This window comes from Erythrolamprus reginae, chromosome 2, assembly GCF_031021105.1.
Source record: "Erythrolamprus reginae isolate rEryReg1 chromosome 2, rEryReg1.hap1, whole genome shotgun sequence".
Taxonomy (NCBI): domain Eukaryota; kingdom Metazoa; phylum Chordata; class Lepidosauria; order Squamata; family Dipsadidae; genus Erythrolamprus; species Erythrolamprus reginae.
The window spans coordinates 73,881,686-73,906,458 of NC_091951.1; the positions used below are offsets into that span (position 1 = coordinate 73,881,686).

Genomic DNA, 24,773 nt, shown 5'->3' on the forward strand with positions numbered 1-24,773 from the left:
GTTGTTAAACATTGAAAAAAGAAAACAATGATCAACTCCACCCTGAAACAAACAAAATGTTAAAAATTATGATATTTATGTATCTACTTACCAAACATATTTAAATTATATTAAAGTAACCAAAATATCTTTACAATCCCTATGGCATATCACAAATTTTGAGCACTCCTAACATTTGGAAATTGAAAGTTGAAAAATTTGACACACCCTAAATTTTAGCCATGTGTATAGGGGTGGCTTAAGGGAGGTGGTAAAAATCTGCAATATAGAGGCAATGGCATTACAATACACACCCATAGAAAATGGGTAGATCTTTGATTGTAATGCAGAGCCTATCATCTTGAAGGTTTTGGTCCTTTCTAGTAAATGTTCTTGGAATCTCCAGCTAGACTGGAGGAAGCTGTTAAGAAGTGGGTGAGGTTAGAGTATCAGTGCTGCAAAAAGAAACACAGTCCTGACCTCTTCCAAAACCCTTATCTTATTATTTCCAAGCGAATGTAGTCCATCTAGTGAGGTTCTTGTGATTAGAAATAAAGCTCCTGTTTGAAAAAAAGAATAGTAGGACTGCATAGGTTTTAATCTCTGCAACAAAATTAATCCTGGGTCAAACTTGACTGGAGCAACTGGCTAATATTTTTAACTGGTTGGTCAGTGGTCATGCAAATGATATGAATTCTTTTAATTTATAGGTTAGACATGTGATTGCATTGGCAATTGCTCATTTCCCCCCTTCTATGAAAAATGGTGCTTTGACCCTGGACTTGTCTTCCCCATGGTCACCCACCTGTGTGAAGTGGAAAGATCTATCCTTTCAGCTGTGGCTAGTCTCTCATGGAAGATAAGGAAGTCTCTCTCGTTACTGGTCCATTTCACTCTGCATCACTCAAGTGGAATTAGGGGCAGAAGAGTGATTCTTTCATTAGGCAAGTCCATTTTGGGTGAATCCATTTCCCCTTCTCATAGGCTGCTGCCATTTGTTTGTCGTACCCTTTGGGCTCAGTCTACAGCATTGCCCACAGGTCAGGGGAAAAGAAAATGGGGCTGTTATTTATAGACTAGAATAACAGAGTTGGAAGGTACCTTAGAGGTCTTCTAGTGCAGCCCTCCTGCTTAAGCAGGAAGCCCTATACCATTTCATAAAAGTGGTTGTCCAATATCTTCTTAAAGACTTCCAGTGTTGGAACATTTACAACTTCTGGAGGCAAGCTATTCCACTGATTAATGGTTCTAACTGTAAGGAAAACTAAGTTTTCTAACTTTCTTCTCATTGGATAGAGATGATAGGGCAGTGATGGCAAACCTTTTTTTCCTCAGGTGCCGAAAGAGTGTTTGTGTGTGCTATTACGCATGTGTGAGTGCTCATACCCATAATCCGATGCCTGGGGAGGGTGAAAACAGTTTTTCTCACCAACCCGCAGAGGCTCATTGGAGGCCGGAAACTTTCCCAATTTCTGGTAGGCTCAGGAGGCTCATGTTTTGCCCTCCCCAGGCTCCAAAGGCTTCCCTGGAGCTGAGGGAGGGTAAACATGCCCTCCCCCATCCACCCAGGAGCTCTCTGGAAGCCAATAACGCCTTCCCAGAGCCTCTGTGAGAGCCAAAAATCAGCTGGATGGCACACACATGCACGTAGGTGCTGAGCTATGGCAATGGCTCATGTGCCAGCAGATATGGCTCTGCATGCCAGCTGTGGCAGCTGTGCCATAGGTTCACCATCACTGTGATAGGGCATCTGAACTAAGAAAAGAGCATAAAAGTGCATTAGAGGTGTAGGACTCATTTGATGATGTTGGCCTGGATCTTGTGAATACGTAACATTAAATTTCCAAAATAAATGTACACAATATGAAAGATACATTTCTTTATATGCTTCATGAAATAAATTAAATTTGTAAAACAAAGGTATATATAAAAATATGCAAAGTGAAAGAATCCAAAGTCATAAAACAAGCAAGTGCTACTTGCAAAATATTTCAGTTTGCTTTGATGTCATTTGAGGCCATTATACCAAGGCTATTTGAATGTGAAGAGAGGACAATTGGATCTGTTTGAGCAAAGTTGAGTATTAGCTATATTATTTGGAAATGATGGTCAGGATCTCAGTGATCTGAAAAGCTTTAGCTAGATAATACTTGTTTGTTTTTCATCCAGTGACACTCTAAATACTCCTCTGATCTCCGTGAGTTATGTTTTTGAGGGTCACAAAGAAGCATGGTGGGGAAAAGGTTCTAACAAAGCCCCAGTGAATGTCTGGAACAATGAACATACTTTGGCTCTTCCTGGCCAGCATATTTCTGGATTGATCTTAATTTATTGAACTTGTCAAATTCAAAGCTCTCTGAGAAAATTCATGTTCTTCCCTCCTTTCCCAGAAGTTTTCATCATACCTATATTTATCCATGCATAGTGAGGTGTTGCCAAAATTTGGGATAAAAGGAAATTAAAGAATTAAATGTGTATAAATGCATGTGCACATAAATGGAAATTTTAAAAAGGTGACAATGACTGAACAACATTTATATTCTATGCCACCCAGAGTTGTTGTATTAGTGATATGGGTGGTATATCCCACATACCTTCCTACTACTACTTTGCCCACAACCCTGTAAGGTGGCTCGAGCTTGGAGAGTGTGATTGGCCAAAAGTCACCCAGATGGCTTTCATGGCTAAGATGGGATTTGAATTCAAAATATTCTGCTTTGTAGTCTGTGGCCTTAACCACTAAATCAGAGGTAAGCAAACTTGGCTCTTCTGTGACTTATGGACTTCAACTCTCAGAATTCCTGAGCCAATCATGCTAGCTCAGGAACTCTGGGAGTTGAAGTCCATAAGTCATAGAAGAGCCAGGTTTGCCTACCCCTGCTCTAAACCAAACTGGCTTTCTTTGCAATGATTGGGATTTCCCATTAAAATCAGCTGTAAGTCACATGACCTAAGCAAAGGTTAAATTGGGCAGCCAATCATGCTAGCTCAGGAATTCTGGGAGTTGAAGTCCATAAGTCATAGAAGAGCCAAGTTTGCCTGCCCCTGCCCTAAACCAAACTGCCTTTGTTTGCAATGATTGGGATTTCCCATTAAAATCAGCTGTAAGTCACATGACCTAAGCAAAGGCTCAACTGGGCAGCCAGTCATGCTGGCTCAGGAATTCTGGGAGTTGAAGTCCATAAGTCATAGAAGAGCCAAGTTTTCCTACCCCTGCCCTAAACCAAACTGGCTTTCTTTGCAATGATTGGGATTTCCCATTAAAATCAGCTGTAAGTCACCTGGCCTAAGCAAAGGCTCAACTGGGCAGCAGCTTTAAGTGTCTGAAAGGGGCACAAGGAAACAGTGATATGGTATGCATGATGATGTCATCGTGCCCATGCCATTTTGATCGTTGTGACGACTTCTACCAGATGCCTTTGACAGCTTCAGTGGCCTTTTATTCGCAAATGCTTCTGGGCTTCTAGCCCTGCTCAAATTCCCCCAGTGGAACCTTCTGTCCTGCATCATCAAAGTGAAATGTTTTGCTATCCACTTACTGAACTAGGTGAACTGCTTTGGCCAGAATGTGATAGGCTCATTTTTAAACCCAGTCACAAGTTAGGTGAAAACGCGTAAACTGAGAGCAAGCAAGTACTGTGCTTTCTCAAATTACTCTGCCTGCCTCAGGGAAGATGGTTGGAAAGCAAATACTAGCGGTGTTACATAAGGATGTAAGAAGAGGCTTGCTGCATCAGACCCTCAACCTGTTTTGTCCAACATTCTGTGTGGCACAGTGATCTATGGGATATATTTGGCATGCAATACTTTCTAGCAGCCGTCTTTCAGGAATGCTGCCTATGATTCATGAGGTAAGAAATCACTGCCGGTATTAGTGGCCGTAGATAGCCTGCTCTTCCTTGAACCAATCAAATCCCTTTTTAAATCCATCCAAATTGGCTGCTATTGTGCAACTTACGTCAGGGAATCCTGCAGTTTAATTATGTACTGGGTAAAAATGTATTTCCCCTCTGTCAGTTTTGAATGTTCCTGCACTTAGTTGCAGGGAATGGTTCAAGTTCTAACACTCTGCATGAGAGAGAAATTTCAATTCATGTTATATACTGGTAGTCCTCAATTACAAGTCATGCTGGTCATTAAATGCACCTGATGGTGCTGATCATATGACTGCACCTGATCCATCAATCTTCAAACAGCACCATCAGGTGCATTTAATGACAAGCATGACTTATGTCCTCAATATTGGGCTCAATTATGGTCATAAGTTGATGGCTGCTTATATACCATACATAGAGTGTTGTGGTTAGTTCTGGTCCAGCTCCTGCCCCAAGGACTGTGGATGTGGGGGAGACATCCACATGCCGCAGGCCTGTTTTGCTCCCGGTGGAATCTGCTGATGAAGGCTCCTCTGACCAAGAAGACATGAGTGACAGGGAGGAGGAGAGTGTGGCAGACAGCTCAGAAGGAGATCAATTATCTCTCTCCTCCTTGGATTCGGAACAAGAGTTAATGATACAGCCACGCATGCGGAGAGCGATGCATAGGCAGCAACAACTGAGAGATTATTATCAAAGAAAATGAGGCCACCTGTGGTTGGGTGGGGCTGTGGTAATTAGTGAGGCTGCTATAAAGAGCAGCGTGTGGGTTTGACCATTGTGGAGGATTATCTGATCATTGTGTTTTGTGCCTGCCTTGCTGACTTCGATCTTGGTGTGTTGCTTTTTCCCTGCTTTGAAACTAAAGCAGAGCAAAGGGTGTTTCACTTTGTGAAAGAAGAAGGACTGTGAATTGCCTCACAGCTGCAAGCTAAGTATTTCAGAACTGATAAGGGACTTGTACCAATTACCAGTTTGTTTGGAGACGAGTGCTCTTTGCTATACAAAAAGAGGGCTTAGTTTAAGTGAATTTTCATTGTAAAGAACATTGTTTTGAATTTTCAAACGTGTGTGTGTCTGAAATTTGTACCTGTGAATTTTTGGGACGATTCTACCAGAGAGCCCAACAGAACATAGAGTAAGTAAATTGCTTTGCTTTGCTTTGTTTCACTTCGCTTACTCCAAAATAAAGGGTCCCAATTGCTGGAATTTCCAAATTGCTGGAATCCACAGATTGTTACATTTGCCTTTTTAGCATGTTTTCTAGCTCTGTGATATTTTTTTTAATAAACAGGAACCATAATATGTACTCCAAAATGTGGTTTCACCGCAGAGTTGCATGAAAGCATACTTTATCTGTGTAGCAAGGTGGTTGGTGTTTCTTCCACCAATTTTAAATCCATGCTCCCTTTTTTCCAATCTACTTTTCCTTAATATTTAGTCAGCATAATAATGATCTTACTCTTTTCCAGTTTGGATTTTTAGAAGTATAGAAATATAGAAGGAGATTTTGAAAGTCATCTAATATAAACTCTTGCAGAAATCCTCTTCCACAGTCTCCATGACAAAGTCCAGTAAGCCTCTGTTTGAACAATTCCATTGAAGGAAGGTCCACTTCCCAAAGCGATCTGGTTAATTGTTCAAAAAATCATGGAACAAAATCTCAATGCAGCAATAGTAATAGCACGTAGACTTATATACTGCTTCACAGTGCTTTACAGCTCTCTCTCTCTAAGTGGTTTACAGAGTCAGCATATTGCCCCCAACAATCTGGGTCCTCACTTTACTGACCTCAGAAGGAAGGAAGGCTGAGTCAACCTTGAGCCTGGTGAGATCTGAACTGCGAAATTGCAGGCAGCGGGCAGGCAGCAGAATTATGTTCTAACTGTTGAACCACCTGTAGTAACCTGCAGTATTCTGTTCTGATAATGGGTAGGCTACTGCCTGGATGGGGCGGGGTTGCAGTGAGGTAGCAAAAATGGAGCTCCACTCTAGAGTATCCAATTTGCACTGAAAGATGTTGAAAGAAAATGCAGGGCATCTGGCATAAGCCATGGCCACAGTGTGGTAGTAAAAAATTTGGTAGCCCTTCACTGGTTCTAACAACTGAACCACTACAGTTCTTCAAGTCCTCATTGAGGACCTTTCTGAGGAATGGATGCTACAAAAAATCCATTTGATTTACTTTATACTCAAACTTATGCTCGTTGGAAATTGACTCTTAGCAGTGCTCCAAGAAAATTGTCATACTGAGAATTCTGCGGCTGTAATTGCTTTGCCTGAAAACTGGCTACGCTAAGGAAATGCAGAGCTTGACAGTGCTATAAAATGTCGCCTTTCTCTTTCAGAAACAAATTACTTTGCCAGCCACATAAATTATCAAAATATGCTTGAAATCAGCATGGCAAAAACTCAAGGCACTCTGGATTCTTCAAGAGAGCGGGGGCTTGATACATTGCTTAGCATAATTCATGTCCTATTTTCCTCAGCAAAAAAACCAGCAGCACGATTTAAAAAAACCCAACAACCTTGTCTTTAACTGGTTCCATGTCTGAAAACTTGGCCTCAAACTACATAGAGGCCTAGCAACATTAAAGGACAATTGCAAGGCTGCACCGTTCTAATTGCCTAGGAAATAAACTAGCCATTCCATTTTGAAATGGAATATTGTCATATTGGCAATGTGTGGACATTCCATTCCATTTATGAAAGTCAGTGATGATTCATGTATTTAACTATTGCACAAATTTGGTTTTTGTGAAAATGTTGATTTAGTTACACACTGGCATTGTTAAATTTAGCAATGTAATCTGTCACTATTCCAATTAAACAGGAGATGAGTAGCAAAGGCAGTCAGGTCCTTAAATGCCTTAACAAATGTAAAGGACTCTTGAGCAATTCAGTTGAAATTTGCCATGTGCCCAAGCCATAATATCTATATAGAATATACGAAACATAGAATATATAGAAGCAAGCAAGGGCCTAAAGATGTGATTGTTCCTTACCTCATACACATCTTCCTTTAATGCCAACATGTTTATCTTTTACCTGTCCTAAACTCATAGGCAAGCAAGAAGGCAGAAGTACAGAGTTCTGCATAATTCTTGCTATTATTTTCCACAGGCACCTTGGGAAAGCAACCAAGTCTTTCACTCGTTTATTTTACTTGCTCCAGAGCCGGGATCTGGCAACACCATAATTATCCCTTTCCTTGACAACGTTCTCAACTGAAACCAAGGGTAGATTATTCTGACCTTGACAGGCTCTTTTCCCAAACTGGAATTATAGCTGCCTAAGTTCTTTTTGGCAAGAACTTGCTCAACCGCCTTTTGACATTCTTGAGGATTCCCTCTCTTGTCTGTCCTGCTTAATGTCTAAAGAGGAAGAAATGCAAACACTCTCCTTAGTGTTATCTTGTGTAACTGTACAGTCAATAATAGATCTGTTAAGAATGCAATAATATCGCTGGTGGTCTTCATCCCCCGGCACTTTTGCAGGAGGCCCGGGGGACACGGCTACCGGCGTAGCCGCCATTTTGATGAAGGCCGAGATCTCGCGAGGCTTCGCGAGATCTCGGCCGAAATCTCGGGTGGCTTGGCCACCCGATGACAAGTCCAGGGAGGAGCCAGCCAACCCTATAAAAGGGCTGGCTGGCTCAAAATCTTCCTTTCGACCCGGACTCATCAAGAGCAAACACCCACCCGCCCTCCCTATCTTGCAGTGTGCCACTCTGGGTCACCCTAGGGGTCCGAATAGGAATTTTTGGCGGTCTTGGCATTTGCCACAATCGTTTTTTCGCCTATCCCACACTGTGGAGATGGATAAGCGGTTAGGGGGTGCTTTGCCCCTGTTTAGGTTAATTGGCTTACCTTTGGTCATTTGGGTAGGCAGGTTAGGGGCGGAAAACTGGGTGGTGGTTTAGCAACTGCGTGTTCTCCGTTGGGCATCTTTGGGGATGATTGACAGGTTCTCTCCAAAGGCTTGTGGTGCGAGCGACCTGAGCAATTGGGGGGAACCTGTCTTTGGGTCCCGCCCATTTAATTCCCCTTGTAGGGGTTAGCCGGCGGGACCTCCCACATGCAAGTGCATGGCAATGTCTCAGGTGAGGGAGTGGTCCCTCACCTGGATTAGCATGGAGCTACGCCCATAATTTGCCCCGGAAGTTTTCCTGACATCATTTTCTGCCCCGGAAGCAATTGTTGACCCTGCGGGTCCATGTTATGGTTATAGTTAATTATGCTAATTTATTTAAATAAATTATGCAAATTTAATTAATTAAAATGACCCAGTTTTAAATCCAGCTCTTCTGTCCGTGTCGTTACTCCACCTCTCCTGCAATAGAAGGAGACATACAGAAATTTACAAATGTGCTCCTTCCTTTGAAATCTTGAGTAGCTTGCCAACCAATATAAGGTTTAGAAAGAGTCAAGTATTTTGCTGAAGAGTGATATGAACTTTGTAGATTCTTCACCACCACATCTAATTATACAGCTCACCAGTCACACACACTACAAATACCTAAACTGGTATGAAAAGCCCAAACCCTATCAGCTTCTGATCTGTCTGAATTTCTAGCTCAGGTGAAATATTTTTAGGGATTGCAAGATGTCCACACAACCATTCAGTGACATTCAGAAAAGCAAATTACCAGTGAGAGGGAGAAGGGGTAAGTTGCCCATTGCTGCATTGGTGCCTCTTATCTGAATTCAGCATCTTTAGTCAGAATTGGTTACTTTGAAAAATTGGAACTGGAGATTCTGGTTCATGTTATTCAGTAATATCTGCTGTAGAATAATGTAAAGTTTTCCAGTATCTGTATGCTATTTCATGTTTATAAGAACTATGGTATAGAGAAATGTTTGTGAATATTCAAATTATCAGATTCCAGATCAGGTGCATTTATCAGTAAAGCAGAATAGGAGGCAAAAATAATACAGGTATTTATCATCATTTCAGCATCTGTTTCTGATTTTAGTTTTACTTACCTGGATATATAAATGTAGCTGCATTGTAAGACTGGTTCAAAATGAGTAGTTTCTGCGTAAGCATATTTTTGTGTTTAAAAAGAGATCAGAGAACTGGATCTCTCTGTGTGTGGGGGAAATGTATTATTTCAGAGAGATCATTCATTTGAAACGGGTGAGCAAAGTGCATCATAATCTCTCAAAGAAAGAAAGTGCTTTAAGATTATTTTTGCACAGCTGGTGAAAGAAGCCGCTCTGAGTCTTCGGAGAGGGGCAGCATACAAATCTAAGAAATAATAATAATAATAATAATAATAATAATAATAATAATAATAATAAGAACAACAACAACAATAACTTTAGTTTATAAAATAAATACGATCTAGTTGAAATTTCAATAGAAGAGAAAATGAAATGGAGAAAACAAATTATCTATTTTCCACTCATTTTGAATTAAAACCTTCCATTATAAATCAACAAATCATATAAAGAGAAAAGGGGTTTTCTTGTCCTCCCAATTCACAACTGAATGATGATATTTTTTGTTCATTAGAACATTATTTCAGTATCCTTATCAGCGGTGTGGTGATCATTGCACTTTTAAAGTTTAAAGTAATATCGTAATCCATCCAGAGATTATTAGGTAATCATTACGGTGATAGATTTAACTGAGTATGAGCCAAACTGTTAAATTTTAGCAACCACAGAAATTTTATGTATGACAATCTGTCCTTGACCCGATCTTTCATGTTTTCCAACAGTCACTCATAAAATGAAACAATCAATTTTTTTTTAAAAAAAGTTATGATATTTCTGTGGTTACTTACCAAGCACATCTAAATTATATTATAGTATCCAAAATATCTTTACAATCCCCAAGGCATGTCACAACTTTTTAATGTTTGAAAATTGAAAGTTGAAAAATTTGACACACCCTAATTACTGTAAATGAGACCATCCAGCTTGCTGCTCATGCTCTCTGCAAAGTTTTTTTTTAAGCCACAAAATGGGAAGTCCTGCATATAGACCTGCATACAGCTGCAGCTGAAATGCTGCTTGGGCATTCAGGCTGGCGTCAACCCATTGCCGCCAGCCTCTGACAATCTGCTCACTTGCCCACCTGCCTGGCCCTCCATCTTGCACCAGCAGCGAGTTGTCACTGTGGTGAATTTCCGGTATTGAGATGTCCTGCAACAAAATGGTGGCAGCGAGTTGGCAGAGGGGACTTTGCATTGGCCAGGAGGTCACCCCCTGCTGGCCACACCGAGCTAGTGGCACTGAGTCATCCCATTCCAGAGAGAGGATTTGAACCAGTAACTATACTTTTCAATTAAGCGTTATTGGTTGGCTTCTGATGAGATGAAGAAGCAACTGTTTCCTTTGACACTGGCTTGCAGGTTGTTGTGAGTGTTCCCTGTCAGCCTCCGGAAAGGTCAGATTCAGAGGAGGACAAGGAGAAAGAAGCTTTGATGTACTTGATTTAAGAGAAGTGGGGGAGAGCAGTGGAGATGAGGACGTAGGTGAAAATCAACTAGACGTTAGCATGGAAAGCAGGAGTTCTTCAGAGAATGGGGGTGGTGGTGGTGGTAGCTGACAACCCCTGGATAAATGCGAGATTTAGAAGATTAGGAAAAAGAAAGGAGGAGATGTCTGGGAAAAAGTTTTGAAAAAGTGTATCAGTGGTTATTGAAACGGAAGTCCATGTGCCGCCTCTATGTTGGTCGAGGCAGGTAGGAGTCCTTTGGGTACCATTTGTTGGGGGTCAAGGGAAAGGGAGGGTTTTGCCTTCTCTTTCTGCTCAAGAGCCCCATGGACAATTGCTGAGCCACTGTGTGACACAGAATGCTGGACTCAATGGGCTTTCGCCTGATTCAACATGGCTCTTCTTATGTTCTTATGTTCTTGAATCTGCTATTTTAGAATGTGTAAATCAATTAATACGTCACATCCTGAAATGCCCGGAAGAGAAACAGCTTTTGTTCAAACTGCATGTTGAAAGATGGACGTCTGTTGTCGTTTCCGAGAAGTAAGTTTTTGATATCTTATGATAAACTGTGCAAAATTAGATTTAACATGACTCAGAGATAAGCAGCAGATGCCAAGGAGTCTTTCCTCAGCTCACTAGAAAGAATTTATAGCTTTGCAAACTCAGCCTGTGAGATCGGAATGTGATTTAGCATACAGTATTGTAACCTTGATGATTTTTCCAGTGTGGAAGAGAAATAAAGACTTATTAGTTTGAAAATCTGTGGTGGTTGGCTCTGGCCCAGCTCCTGCCCAGGGAATGTGGAGGTGTATGCAGGGGAAAATTCAACATGTTACAGGCCTGTGTTATTGCCGACAGAATCAGATCAGAGTTTAGTTTCCTCGGACGAAGAAGTAGGTGGGGGTGACTCGGCAGAGGAGGGCTTGGCACACAGCCAAGGCAGTCAATCTTCCTTATCTTCTATAGCTTCAGATGATGACATTTTGGACCCACGCAAGTGCAGAATTATGCGTAGAAGAGACCAAGTAAGAACATATTACAGGAAATAAGGGAGGCCACCTGTGTTTGGGTGGGGCTCCAGTAATTAGGGCTGCTGCTATAAATAGCAGCATGTGGGTTTGGCCACTGTGGAAGAATATCTGTTGCAGTTTCGTCAGGAATCTTGTCTGCTGGACCTTGTTGCTTTTTCATGCCTTTGAAACCAAAGCAGAGCAGCATGTGTGTGAGTCTCCCTTCGTTGGAAGAAGAAGGGGTGTGAAGTTTCTCCACAGCTGCTGGCTAAGTACTTACTGACTGCTTAAGGGAAATTGTACAGACTACCTGGTTGTTTTGGGAAGAGTGCTCTTTGCAATACAAAAAGAGTGCTTAGTTTATTTTGACTTTTGTGACACTAAAGAACATTGTTTTGAATTTTCAAATGTGTATGTGTCTGAAATTTGTATCCTTGAATTTTCGAGAGGCTCCTATCAGAGAGCCCGGCAGAACAAAATCCAAGCCTTGAAAAGAGAGTTTTCGTTGCTTCAGCTTGACCACAACACAGGTAACTCCTTGTTGTGGAGAAAGAAGGAAATTCAAGGCAAACCAACTCTACAGCAACCCTTTGTTTGCCTTTTTGCTAGGTCATGTTTTTTAATATCATCTGAGGTTACTTTGTTTGGAGGTTATGGAGAATATGTGGAAATATAGCTGAAGCTGCTAATTCAGTAAGAAATACCTTGAACTGTAGCTACCTTTTGGTACAGTGACCGTGATTTTGCAATCGTAATTGTGCTCTGATAGTGCCTGCTAATTTTCCAGTGGATAAAGCTAAAAAAACTGGATGCCTCTGTCCATGATTTATTTACCATATCATCTGAATTAGGGCTGTTTGTAGGGAAGAAGGACTGCTTTTCTGTGTGCAAAGAGACGCATCTGGAAAGTAATGCCTCTTGCATCTTCCCACATAAAGAAAAGCACTCTAATGAGTGAAGTTTCAGGAGAGACATACTGTATGAAGGGCTCAGTGGCATTTCTATCCCTGAAGCCTCATCACGATATAAGGAAGCAATTGAATCAGATTTCCTAATCCTATTTGCATTCTCTGTAAACATTAACTGATTAATTATAGCAGAGTACAGGTTTGTGAAATAGAGACAAAGACGGTAACGAAAAATTAAACCATCGCTCACATGGAATTTTTCTCAGATTTGGAATGTCAGTGTTAGTACTAATAAAACTAACAGCAAAATTTGTTTATTATTTATTTATTTGATTTCTATGCCGCCCTTCTCCTGAGACTCAATGCTGTGCAAACCTCCACAAAGGAGCAATAATTCAAAATAAATTAAATCAGATATAGCTAGGTTATCCCAGTTACATTTAATCATGCCTAGCACATGTTTAGGGTTAATACATATTGATCATTGTTAGAGGAAAAGTGATGGTCATTAAAAAGAAGAACATATCTATGGACTGTTTCAATTTTGGATGGAAAATCTGAGCATATACTCCATATTCTAAATGTTGCAGACTTGGAATATCCTATCCATGGGAGAAGAACAAATGGACTATTAGATTGGAAGACATTCTGCTCCTTAGATAGCAATAGCAATAACTTGATGTCTATGGAGATTCTCTATCATCCAGATCATGGTTGTCCCAAAGGTGTTTTTTGAAGAGGTAACTGGACTTTTTGGTTTTTCTTTGAAGACGTTTTGCTTCTCATCCAAGAGGCTGAACAATGAAAAATGAAATAACTTCAAATAAAATCCAGAAAGTCCAGTTGCCTCTTGAAAAAGCACCTTTGGAACAATAGCAATTGTCAGTGACGGGCTACCAAAATTTTTGGCTTATGCAAGACACCCTGCATTTTTTTTCAACATCTTTCAGTGCAAATTGGGTGCTCTGGGGTGGAGCTCCATTTTCACTACCCCACTGCATCCCCCCCACATCCAGGCAGTAGCCCACCCCTGGCATAGTGTTTTACAGCACTCTCAGGACGGTTTACATTATGCAGCATTATTTGCATATTGCCTCAAATAATCTGGGTCTTAGTTTTACTGGTCTTGGAAGGATTGAACTTCAGGCTATGGGCAGAGCTTGTCTACAATACTATACTTTAACCACTGCACTACAGGACTTCCTTTTGAGTCCCTCCTCCACACATTTTTGGTCCAGAAATTATCCTGCTCCAGTGAAAAGTATGGGACCTGCCTTCCCAGTTCTCCTTACACCTCAAATTATATCTTTCATACTGGGAGATGGTAACCATTACTTTGCCAGTCCAAATTATTAATTCTACAAGGTTGAAACCCAGTGAGGCAGCTTGTAACTCCTTCAACTACAGCCACTTTTGTATCCTGATAGGCCTCCTTTATTTTTGTAAAATGTTGGTGAAGCTGATGTTTTACAGAGTTGTGATAAATAAGACTTTTACAGCTGCAACTGTTGGCTTGTCTCAGTTAGCTAGGCTATGACACCTTCGATAACACCAAGCAGAGAATTTTAATAGAGCATGGATGTGTGATAAATCCAAGACACAGACTTAGTTAAATAAGTATTATTTACATATAAACAAAATATAAACAATCCAGAATAAGCACGTAGCAAATACAGAATAATACGCACTGAGCAATTACAAGATTAGCACAAAGCAAAACACAATATAGATAACAAGCACGAAGCTAAAATACAATATAGATAAAAGCACAAAGCTAATACAAGCACGAAGCTAATACAAGCACAACTCCCCCGTCTCAGGCAAAAGTAAAGTAAAGGAAGTGACAGAGCAAAATAATGAGCTTTTATAGCTTCAATGAGGAAGTGACGAAACAGCCTTGAATATTAACTCTTCAAGTACAAGTTAACCCTTTAAGTGCACATTAACTCTTTAAGTACAAGTTTGGTACAGTTTACAATATGCAGTTTACAATGGCAATCCCTAACAATCATGTACCCTGTACTAACAAACAAAAGGCCCCGCTTCCAACAGTCAGACAGCTCATGTGGTATATAATTTCATCTAATGCTTGCAAAAATTCTGCCTGGACAGTTTCAGAGTAACACCAGAAATAAATAAATAAATAAATAAAATAAAAATTAATCCTACGTGTGAGGAGAATCAGCTTTATTAGAAGCTCTTTGGCTTTTCACCCCAGGCCAAAAGTTTTTCTTCCTTTGCCTGCAAATGGGCCTGCAAATAACAGATACCCTCTATCACCAGGTTGTAGACTAAACCAAGATTTGTTGCCTTAAGGACTTCCAGCATGGAAGCCAAGGTGCTCTTGTATCAGTCAGAATACAAAGCACAGCTCTGTTCTACTGTTTTGAGGTTGCCGCCTTGCCACATTTTCTCCCCAGCGAGACATAGTGGCTCTAAAAACACAAAATGAGCTATATGGGTCTTTGAAATGCCTTTTCTGGTACAGAAATAGGTTTTTTGGTTTCATTTTATTTTATTTTTAATGTTAGAAAAGGCATAAAAGCTGTGCGATCAATAATTTTCTGTCACCAGTTACCACTAGGAAATTTCAGAGTCTGCTAAAATGAGCTATTCATTATCTCTGTGCAAAACTGGGAGAATTTTCTCCCTGGAATAGCCAGGAAAGTAGAATCTTGACCCGTTATAAAATTAACAAGGGCCTGATTGATTGTTTTATTCATTTCTGCACCATCTTTCCTTATAAACAAATTCGAGCTAACCTATCTCCCCACATCCTTAAATGTACAGTATTCACATTCTAAAGCATACAATTAAAACTATTTAACCTTTCACATTATTGCCTTTCTATGTTGCTTTGGACTAGTAATGGTGCGGTTTAACATACAGTGTCAAGCAAAAGTAACCAGGACCATTCGCAAAGAGAAGCTTTATTGCAAATTCTTGTATTTATGCATTGATCTGTGGGGAATTTATTTATTTATTTTATTTATTTAGATTTGTATGCCGCCCCTCTCTGCAGACTCGGGGCGGCTCACAACAAAGTGAAAAACAATTTATAACAAATCTAAATTTCTACTAAAAACATTTTTAAAACCCCATTTTCTAAACACACATACACACATACCATTCATAAATTGTATATGCCCGGGGGAGATGTCTCAGTTCCCCCATGCCTGACGACACAGGTGGGTCTTAAGGAGCTTACGAAAGGCAAGGAGAGTAGGGGCAGTTCTAATCTCCGGGGGAAGTTGGTTCCAGAGGGTCGGGGCCGCCACAGAGAAGGCTCTTCCCCTGGGGCCCGCCAACCGACATTGTTTAGTTGACGGGACCCGGAGAAGGCCCACTCTGTGGGAATACACACAGGGTGACCAAAACTCGGGAAAATGACATATCAAGGGACTGCTTTCTGACCCGTAAAATTTCCTCCTATTGCAGGGATTTCAAGGTTAAGTAAAAGTTCCCTCTGTCTAATAAGGGTGGTGCTCAGCTCTGTTTCTTAGCCAAGGGAGCCAGCATGGTCTGAAGGCATTTTCTTAGTCATGTGGCCAGCGTGACTATATGCAGAGGCACACAGAATGCTGTTAACTTCCAACCAAACTGGTACCTATTTATCTACTCACATGTGCATGTTTCTGAACTGCTAGATAGGAGGGATTCTACTTTGGTCTTCATTACTGTCAGAGGTGAAATTAATAGTGAGAAAGAAGAGAATCTTTCCAGCAGTGTGGTTAAATCTGTAGTTCTCTCTCCCTCCACAGACAATCCATGGCAGCCGTAAACTATATGCTTTGGGAGGTGTTTGCTTCACTGAGCTTTTGGTATATAGAAGGAGGGGGAAAGGGTACTATGAAAGTTTATGCTTCTGTGTAGCCTTCAACAAACAATAATTTACAAAAAAGAGATGGAAGCAAGGTAGGAATAGAATCAATAGAACTAAGATAGCAAAAATAGGTAGTTCCCTAATTTTAGACGATATATTGTATGTACATTTGCCCAAACTTATTTTTAAACTTAAATTCCTGTGAAAATTCCACCCAGAAATAGATTCCTCTGTCTTAAAAACCAATTCCTTGGGAATATTTAATTATTTATACAATTTTCTGACTGGTGTTTCATTAACAGCCTTACGTCAATACCCAGGAAAATACTAGACAAAATAATCAAGAAATAGATCTGCCACCACCTAGAAACAAATAACATAATAACCAACAGCCAACAAGGGTTTGTCAGGAACAAATCATGCCAAACCAACCTCATCTCATTCTTCAATACTGTGACCAAATCAATTGACCTGAGCAAAACAGTGTATAGTATATCTGGATTTCAGCAAAGCTTTCAACAAGGTTGACCACAATCTATTACTCTGCAAACTAGAGAAAGGTGGGATAGACAGCAACACTACCAGGTGGATTGGCAACTGGCTGACCAACCACACCCAGTGAGTAGTCCTAAATGGGTCCATGTCCACATGGAAAGAAATCAGTAGTGGGGTACCACAAGGAACAGTCCTAGGCCCAGTACTTTTCAACATATTCCTTAATGACTTAGATGAGGGAGTAGAAGGGGAACTAATCAAATTTGCAGATGACACCAAGTTGGCGGGAGTGGCCAACACCCCAGAGGATAGGTTCAGGATACAGAGGGATCTAAACAGACTAGTGCAATGGACCCAAACAAACAAAATGAATTTCAATGCAAAGAAAAGTAGGATCCTACACTTAGGTAAGAAAAACCCAAAACACACATACATACTGGGCGAAAACACTCTCAAGAGCAGTGAATGTGAGAGAGATCTTGGAGTCTTAATTAGCAACAAATTAAACATGAGCCAACAATGTGCAGGGGCAGCTAAAAAAGCCAACACAATCTTAAACTGCATAAACAGAGGAATACACTCCAAGACAAGGGAGGTGCTAATACCACTCTATAATGTCCTAGTTAGACCACACCTAGAGTACTGCATTCAGATTTGGTCACTACACTACAAAAGAGACATTGATACTCTAGAAAAAGTGCAGAAGAGAGCAACCAGAATGATAAAAGGACTAAAACATATGAAGAAAAGTTGCAGGAATTGGTCATAGATAGTCTAGCAAAGAGGAGGTCCAGAGGGGACATGATAGCAGTCTACAAATACTTGAGAGGCTACCACAGGGAGGAAGGGAACACATTATTTTCCAAAGCACCAGAGAGCTGGACAAGGAGCAACAGTTGGAAGCTGTCCAAGGAGAGATTCAACCTGGAAATAAGAAGGAACTTTCTGACTGTGAGAGCGATGAACCGGTGGAGCGGCTTGCCGGCAGAGGTGGTGAATGCGCCAACACTAGTGACCTTCAGGAAAAGACTGGACTGATATTGGACTAGCATGATGCACCAGCAGGGGGTTGGACTAGATGACCTGCAAGGTCAATTCCAAGTCTAATAATAAATAAATAAACATTTGCTAGCAATGTGAAATTAATGCAGGAGCTCATGCTATTATCTTTCTGACCTGCTTAGATTTCAAGTAAGAAAGTTTGCAAAAGTATCTGGGGAAAATTTGTGCAATAGACTGGCAGTATGTGGCTATGCACATTACAGGATGAGGTAAGAAAATAAGAGAGGTGTTGCAAAGAATGTCATGAGCCTAAACTACCCAATGCTGGCCATGATCAAAACTGGAAGGCCAAAGACTACAGCCTATAACTCTTTAAGTAAATATGATCTTTGAGTTTCTCCCTAATATCTCTAGAAAATGAACACCTTGTATATTCTATGGTATGTATACATCCCAACTGATTTTCCTATGCATTCATAAATAATTGTGTGCAATACCAATCAATTATATTTAAATAAAAATAATGATAAACTAGAAAAACAACCTTTTCCCATCTTAGTTTTAAAAAATCAAATGAAAATATGTATTTTAAACAGCATATAAAAGTTGACTAATCATAACAATATCTGATTACTATTTTATAATGAACTACTGTAATTAATTGCAATTTAATTGTTACATTATTTTTATAGCTCTAAATTATAAGATTGGCCATAATGTGTCCCACTAGATATAGTATGTTTGGCAAACTATAATGTGTTCCAAAGACAACTTCAGGCTACTATCACTATATATATTTATAAACAGAATATTTACATTTAGTTTTCGGTTCCAGCAAGATCCCTACCTAACATAACTTACCTAGTGTGAGCAACACTCCATACTTCTGTTCACATTGTTGTGGAACAGATTGTAATAATAAATTACATACTACATTAAAAATAATACCAGTAATTGTAAATATAATTCAACATAGCATTTCTGCAACAGTAGCCCAACTGAGATTCATATCTCCATCAAAGGAAACTGAGCAGCTGCTTAATCAATGTGGCACCATTGGCATGGTTGTTTTGAAAACTGAGTCACTGTAACCTTGTTTGATCGCAGCCTTCACTAGCTAGCAAACAAAAGTTCAGGAATACTCAAAGCTATTTGCTTAACCTTGTGCTTAAGGGAGATCTGTTGAATGTGAAACACAACATATATTTCGGCATTCTAAGGTCATTTTGCTCCATTCTCAACTCCTTCTTTATAATCATGCGGCATGTTTTTCACCATATCATGAAATTGTATTGATTGGTTCAGCTTGTCCTGGTTGGGCAAATAGAAGTTATGCACCAAGACAACACAAGACTTCTGCCCTGCCCTATTAAGTCCATGACACAATCTGTAATTACCATACCTTTTATGGTAAGATTAGCTTGCATAACCCAGTTCTTTGTGTTCTCTCCACAATCACCATAAACATATGGCCAGACCATGTGAATTTAAATATCTAAAACTCTCAACAGCGTTATTGTGATGTTGGCTTCTCCAAACATCTATTCATTTGGTATGGACCTATGGAGAATGAAATACACAATGTGTACAGTTCTATGTGTATAGGTTTTCTTTCTTCAGCCTGTCACAATGCAGCAAAGGAAACTGCCTCTAATCTGGTGTGCCTGGATTGTACCTAACTCAGCTCTCCTGTCATTCATTTTGCCAGTACTCTCTCTTAGCCAGTGAAGGGCTACCAAAATTTTTACTACTACACTGTGGGCATGGCTTATGCATTTTCTTTCAACATCTTTCAATGCAAATTGGGTGCTCTGGGGTGGAGCTCCATTTTCGCTACCCCACTGCGTTCTCCCCCCACTTCAACAAAAAGGGTGCGTGGGGGTAGTTTTTGGCTGTCCATAGCCAAAAATGGTGTTTTTACTTCCGCATCTCTACTTCGCGGAAATTCGACTTTCGCGGGCAGTCTGGGAATGCAACCCCCGCAAAAATCAAGGGATCTCTGTAATTGCTGGAAATAAAATATTCATTCATTCATTCATTCATTCATTCATTCATTCATTCATTCATTCATTCATTCATTCATTCCCCTGGTGAAGATACTTAATGTTATTTCTCTGCCTTTTCTTCTTTCACAACAGCTATCCCATGAGATGAATTGGTCTGAGAGAAAGTAACTGGCAAGATGAGTGACAGGAGAATTGAGATGGATAAAATCTAGAAGCATCAGATGATAGGCAGTTTGCTTTAATGAAATGCTTCGCTGCAAGAATGTAAAACACAGCATACATTGTGGTGAAATCTGCAATCTGCTTTGAATTTTTGTCAAAGAGAGTCCAAGGTTAGTTGGTCTTTCAGCCTTGCAATACTGCAAACACATGTTGCCTTGCAGAAACACAGCTGTGCCCATTAAAAGCAAGGTGCTGCTTTGTGGAGGTTTGGCACAGGGATAAAATTGGCAAGGCAGGAACCAGCCATTTCCAAAACCAACAGAATCATTATGTCAACATGGAATAAGGGCTCCCCAATCTCAAGGCTATAATGAAAATGCTCAACTATTCATTGATTGGAAAAGGCAGGAGGAAAAGGCTTAAGAATTTAAAAGCTGGACAGAGGCAGAGGTAGAATTGTACCTCTGTGTATTGCAGCATGCAAATCTTTGATATGGATATGGCCTTGACCTTGTCTGCAATAAAGAAATCAACTTGAGTCATGCTTGTGAGACTGCTGCAAGGTAAGCCTGTTCAAGAAAGGAATTAATGCCTTGAAGGCCATTATTTACTGCCATGCTTGGAAGAAACCTGACACGTGCTTTGCTTAAATCTCATTCAAAACAAAGCATCCCTGTGAAGATTCACATTGCTTGGATGCCCTATTCATGGGTTTTATGATTGGAAATAAGGCCATAGATTTCTCTTGGTTTGATTCAGCTACATTAAGGCAATACGATATGTTCCATAATAATGCACAACGATGCACAAGTTGCAATTAATTCCAATTAATTCCAGTAGTTCATTACAAAATAGTAATCAGATATTGTTATGATTAGTGATGGGCGAACCCAACGGTGTTCGGGTTTGGCAAGTTTGGACGAACTTTACGTAAAATTCGACCGAACCCGAACCGAACTCGAACCTGAACGGGGAATCCCTCCCATGAAGAGATTCCGGGGGTGGAGCTTTGATGTCACCGGCAGGTTGCTAAGGACGCCAAGGTGATCACTTCCTGGATTCCATTGTTATTTTTACGTGAAAGGACCACCCTTTGCTTGCAGCGCCGCTGCAGTGTCTTTTTTTCATAAGAATAACAATGTTTATTTTTATGTGAAGACCTCCCTTTGAAGGAGCTGGGGAATCCCTCCCACAAAGAGATTCCGGGGGCGAAGCTTTGATGTCACCGGCAGGTTGCTAAGGACGCCAAAGTGATCATTTCCTGGATTCCATGGAATCCAGGAAGTGATCACCTTGGTGTCCTTAGCAACCTGCCTGTGACGTAAAAGCTCCAAACGCCAAACACAACCCCGAACTTTGCCTGAAGTTTGAAAAAAAATTGAGTTCGTGTTCGGCATACCGAACACCACAAAATTCGGTATGGACCCGAATTGTGCGGGTTAGGTTCACCTATCACTAGTTATGATTAGTCAACTCCCCCCGGAGATTCGAATTGCCCCCACCCTCCTTGCCTTCCACAAGATGTTAAAGACCCATCTATGTTGCCAGGCATGGGGGGGACTAACCCTCCCCCCCATCTTTCTGACTCTAGCATTTGAGAATGGTGTGTTTGTGAAGAATTGAATGGTTTTTTTTACTAATTATGGTTTTTAAATTAGTTTTAATATTGGATTTGTATCATATTGTATTTTGTTGCTGTTATGAGCTGCTCTGCGTCCCCGGAGAGGGGGGGTCATACAAATCTAATAAATAAATATTAAGTGTTTACAGTATTTGTTTTCTGATTATTTATTTTCTGAATCTAATTATTAGCTACAGATTGTAACAGTTATATTAACTTGTTCTGTCTTCTTAGAAAAGGACTTATTTCTATTAAAATAGAAGGAGGAGAAGCAGTAGTGGGTTCTAAAACCATTTACTACTGGTTCATGTGTGCGCTTGAAGGTGATGCTTCTGTGCATGCGCAGAAGCATTCCAGGGTGGATGGGCAGATTCTCCCACTGGCAGCACTACCAGTTCTAGGGGGAGAAAGTGGTGATTAGCACACCTCAAGTATTGCCTCATAACCCTACTCTACCCCTTGGGGCCAAACCAGGAGCAACCCATCGCTGAGGAGAGGAGAGAAAGGAAATATAGATATTAAAGTGAGGAAAATCCTATAATTTGCTTCAGTAACTATAATTTATACAGTAGATAAATGGTTCTATGGAAATTGGTTAAGCTGGTTCAACAATGGAATAAGGTGACTTATATGTGTCATATATATATATGGAGAAAGGTTTGATCATGAATAAATTGCATTTTACAATTGTAAAAAGATTTTTTGTCCTGCTTTGACTTAGGGCTTCTGACTTGGTGCATGGGGAGCAACTGGCCCTTTAAATTACAAGTCAGACTTCAGTGCCCGAAGGAAATCACCTGAACCTTGAAATCCAATAAAAGAAGAGGGACTGTCAGGTTTTGGCAGGGTTTGAGAGTTGACTGGTATCCAGTTGATTTTTGACTCAGTCCTGGAGTTGACTTGGAATGAAATGGAAAATATGTATGTATTGAAATCTTTCTTTCTTGAAACATCCTGTTTAGGGATATATTTTTAACATCACAGAACTCAACCTCCAACCCATCGTGCCATTGGCATCCATGGGAAGTGAGTTAAAATAGGTAAGATGGTAATCACCACAACACAATCAAAGCTCCATCTGCTTTTCTGCGTTGACTTTACACATAAAAGCCATTTTGGTTTAGTGATTAAGGTGCTGGCTTAAAAACCAGAAGATGGTGTGTTCTTAGGCTGGCTAGATGAATTTAGATGAAAGCTGGCTAGATGAATTTAGGCTGGTCACACACACACATATTTACACACCCACACCCACCATAATGAACCACTTCCAAAAAACGTTGCTAGAAAACAATGTGGACTTTTCAAGAGAATCTAAAAGACATTATTATTACTGTACCTGCTTAGCACCTTTTTTTGCAATTGCCACTAAAACATTCTGTGTCTAAGTTGCTTATTTGGCCAGACAAGGAGTCTAAAGCTGCTTGTTGAACATGGAAGAGATCTGGATTGTAGGAATGATTAAGCAATAGTATATCCTTCCAGAAAGAAAGGTAAGAAGCAAAACCAGGAATTGTTATTTTGGGCTTTCTGTATTGAAAGAGACATGTTATAGAATATTTTATTCATCTGTTTATCAGTGTTATGGATATATTTCATTTGTAACTCGTTTTTCCTTTGGCAGCCTAGGTGGTATACATAGTGTACTTTTAAGCTATCCATGTTTCACTGGCAGGATAATAACCATGCTGTGAAGCAGATTGGTTTGGGAAAGGGGAACTGATCCCCAACCTCCCACTGAACTCTGTGGTTGAAATGGAATTACTCAGTCTGCTATCTTAACAATGACATCTCACTATTTTACAGAACTAGGCTGAAAATTCACAGGTACTTTAAAGATAATTTTCTTTTAATTTAGTTAAATTTAATTTAGACATCATATAGGGCAGTGTTTCCCAACCTTGGCAACTTGAAGGTATTTGGACTTCAACTCCCAGAATTCCCCAGCCAGCATTCGCTGGCTGGGGAATTCTGGGAGTTGAAGTCCAAATATCTTCAAGTTGTCAAGGTTGGGAAACACTGATATAGGGGGATCCTCAAGGTATGATTATAAAAAAGGTAAGAGGATTGTTGCAATTATGTGTGTTACAGCTTCCACCTTGATCTTACCTGGCAGTATCTTTTGAAGACACCTCTTGCTTCTATTAGATCATGGTTTTTTAAAACTCACCTGGCTAAGCATCCAGATACAGAAGTTTCAAAAATTGTGCATAATGTCTCGAAGTCTGCCTAGAGGTGGAGCTCTTGCCTCACAATCAGGAGGTTGTGAGTTTGATCCCAGGTAGAGACTGATATAGGGTCTCCTGCTTGTGCAGGGGGTTGGACTAAAAGGTGCTAGAGGAGACAGTGTGGGTACCTAAGGAAGGGAGTAATAACAACAAGGGGGAGAAAGTGGTGATTAGCACACCTCAAGTATTGCCTCATAACCCTACTCTACCCCCTGGGGAGAGAAAGAGGCAATATGCAAAAGATAAAGAAGGAACAGCAACTCCACCTGTTTACATGACTAAGCTAGCAACAACTAAGCTGGTTACAGAAGGGAGGGAAGGGTGTGGGCCTGTGACGTGGGCAATGAGCAAAGCGAGCAGCATCATATAAAATCAACTGTCTTCAATGGGGATTTTAACACTTGTTTTGTCGGGCTCTCTGGTATACTCCTCCCAAAAATTCACAGGTACAAATTTCAGACACACACACACACACGTTTGAAAATTCAAAACAATGTTCTTTATAATGAAAATTCACTTAAACTAAGCACTCTTTTTGTATAGCAAAGAGCACTTGTCTCCAAACAAACTGGAAATTTATACAAGTCCCTTATCAGTCTTGTGATACTTAGCTTGCAGCTGTGAGGCAATTCACAGTCCTTCTTCTTTCACAAAGTGACACACACTTTGCTTTGGTTTAGTTTCAAAGCGGGGGAAAATCAGCACACAAAGGTCAAAGTCAGTAAAGCAGTCACGAAACACAACGATCAGATAATCCTCCACAATGGCCAAACCCACAGGCTGCTATTTATAGCAGCCTCACTAATTACCACAGCCCCACCCAACCACAGGTGGCCTCATTTTCTTTGATAATAATCTCTCAGTTGTTGTTGCCTATGCATCGCTCTCCACATGCGTGGCTGTATAATTAACTCTTGTTCTGAATCCAAGGAGGAGCTAGATAATTGATCTCCTTCTGAGCTGTCTGCCACACTGTCCTCCTCCCTGTCACTCATGTCTTCTTGGTCAGAGGAGCCTTCATCAGCAGATTCCACCGGGGGGGGGGGGCAAAACAGGCCTGCAGCATGTGGATGTCTCCCCCACATCCACAGTCCTTGGGGCAGGAGCTGGGCCAGAGCTAACCACAACAACACTGATGACATTAATAGAGGACTAACAAAAGCTTAGTTAATTTTAGTAGTTTTTAATAAATTTTAAACGTTCCGTTATCGCAATGG

The 24,773-nt window shown here is 40.5% G+C and overlaps 1 long non-coding RNA gene across 1 annotated transcript in view; it reads left to right on the top strand.

The window, feature by feature from the left end:
- The window catches only part of LOC139158449 (uncharacterized), a 33,437-nt gene extending 11,955 nt beyond the window's left edge, over positions 1–21,482 (top strand). Inside the window, exon 4 of the long non-coding RNA XR_011557694.1 lies at positions 19,681–21,482. This is a non-coding gene — a long non-coding RNA (uncharacterized lncRNA). The remainder of the gene's footprint in view (positions 1–19,680) is intronic.
- The last annotated feature ends 3,291 nt before the right edge of the window (positions 21,483–24,773 follow it).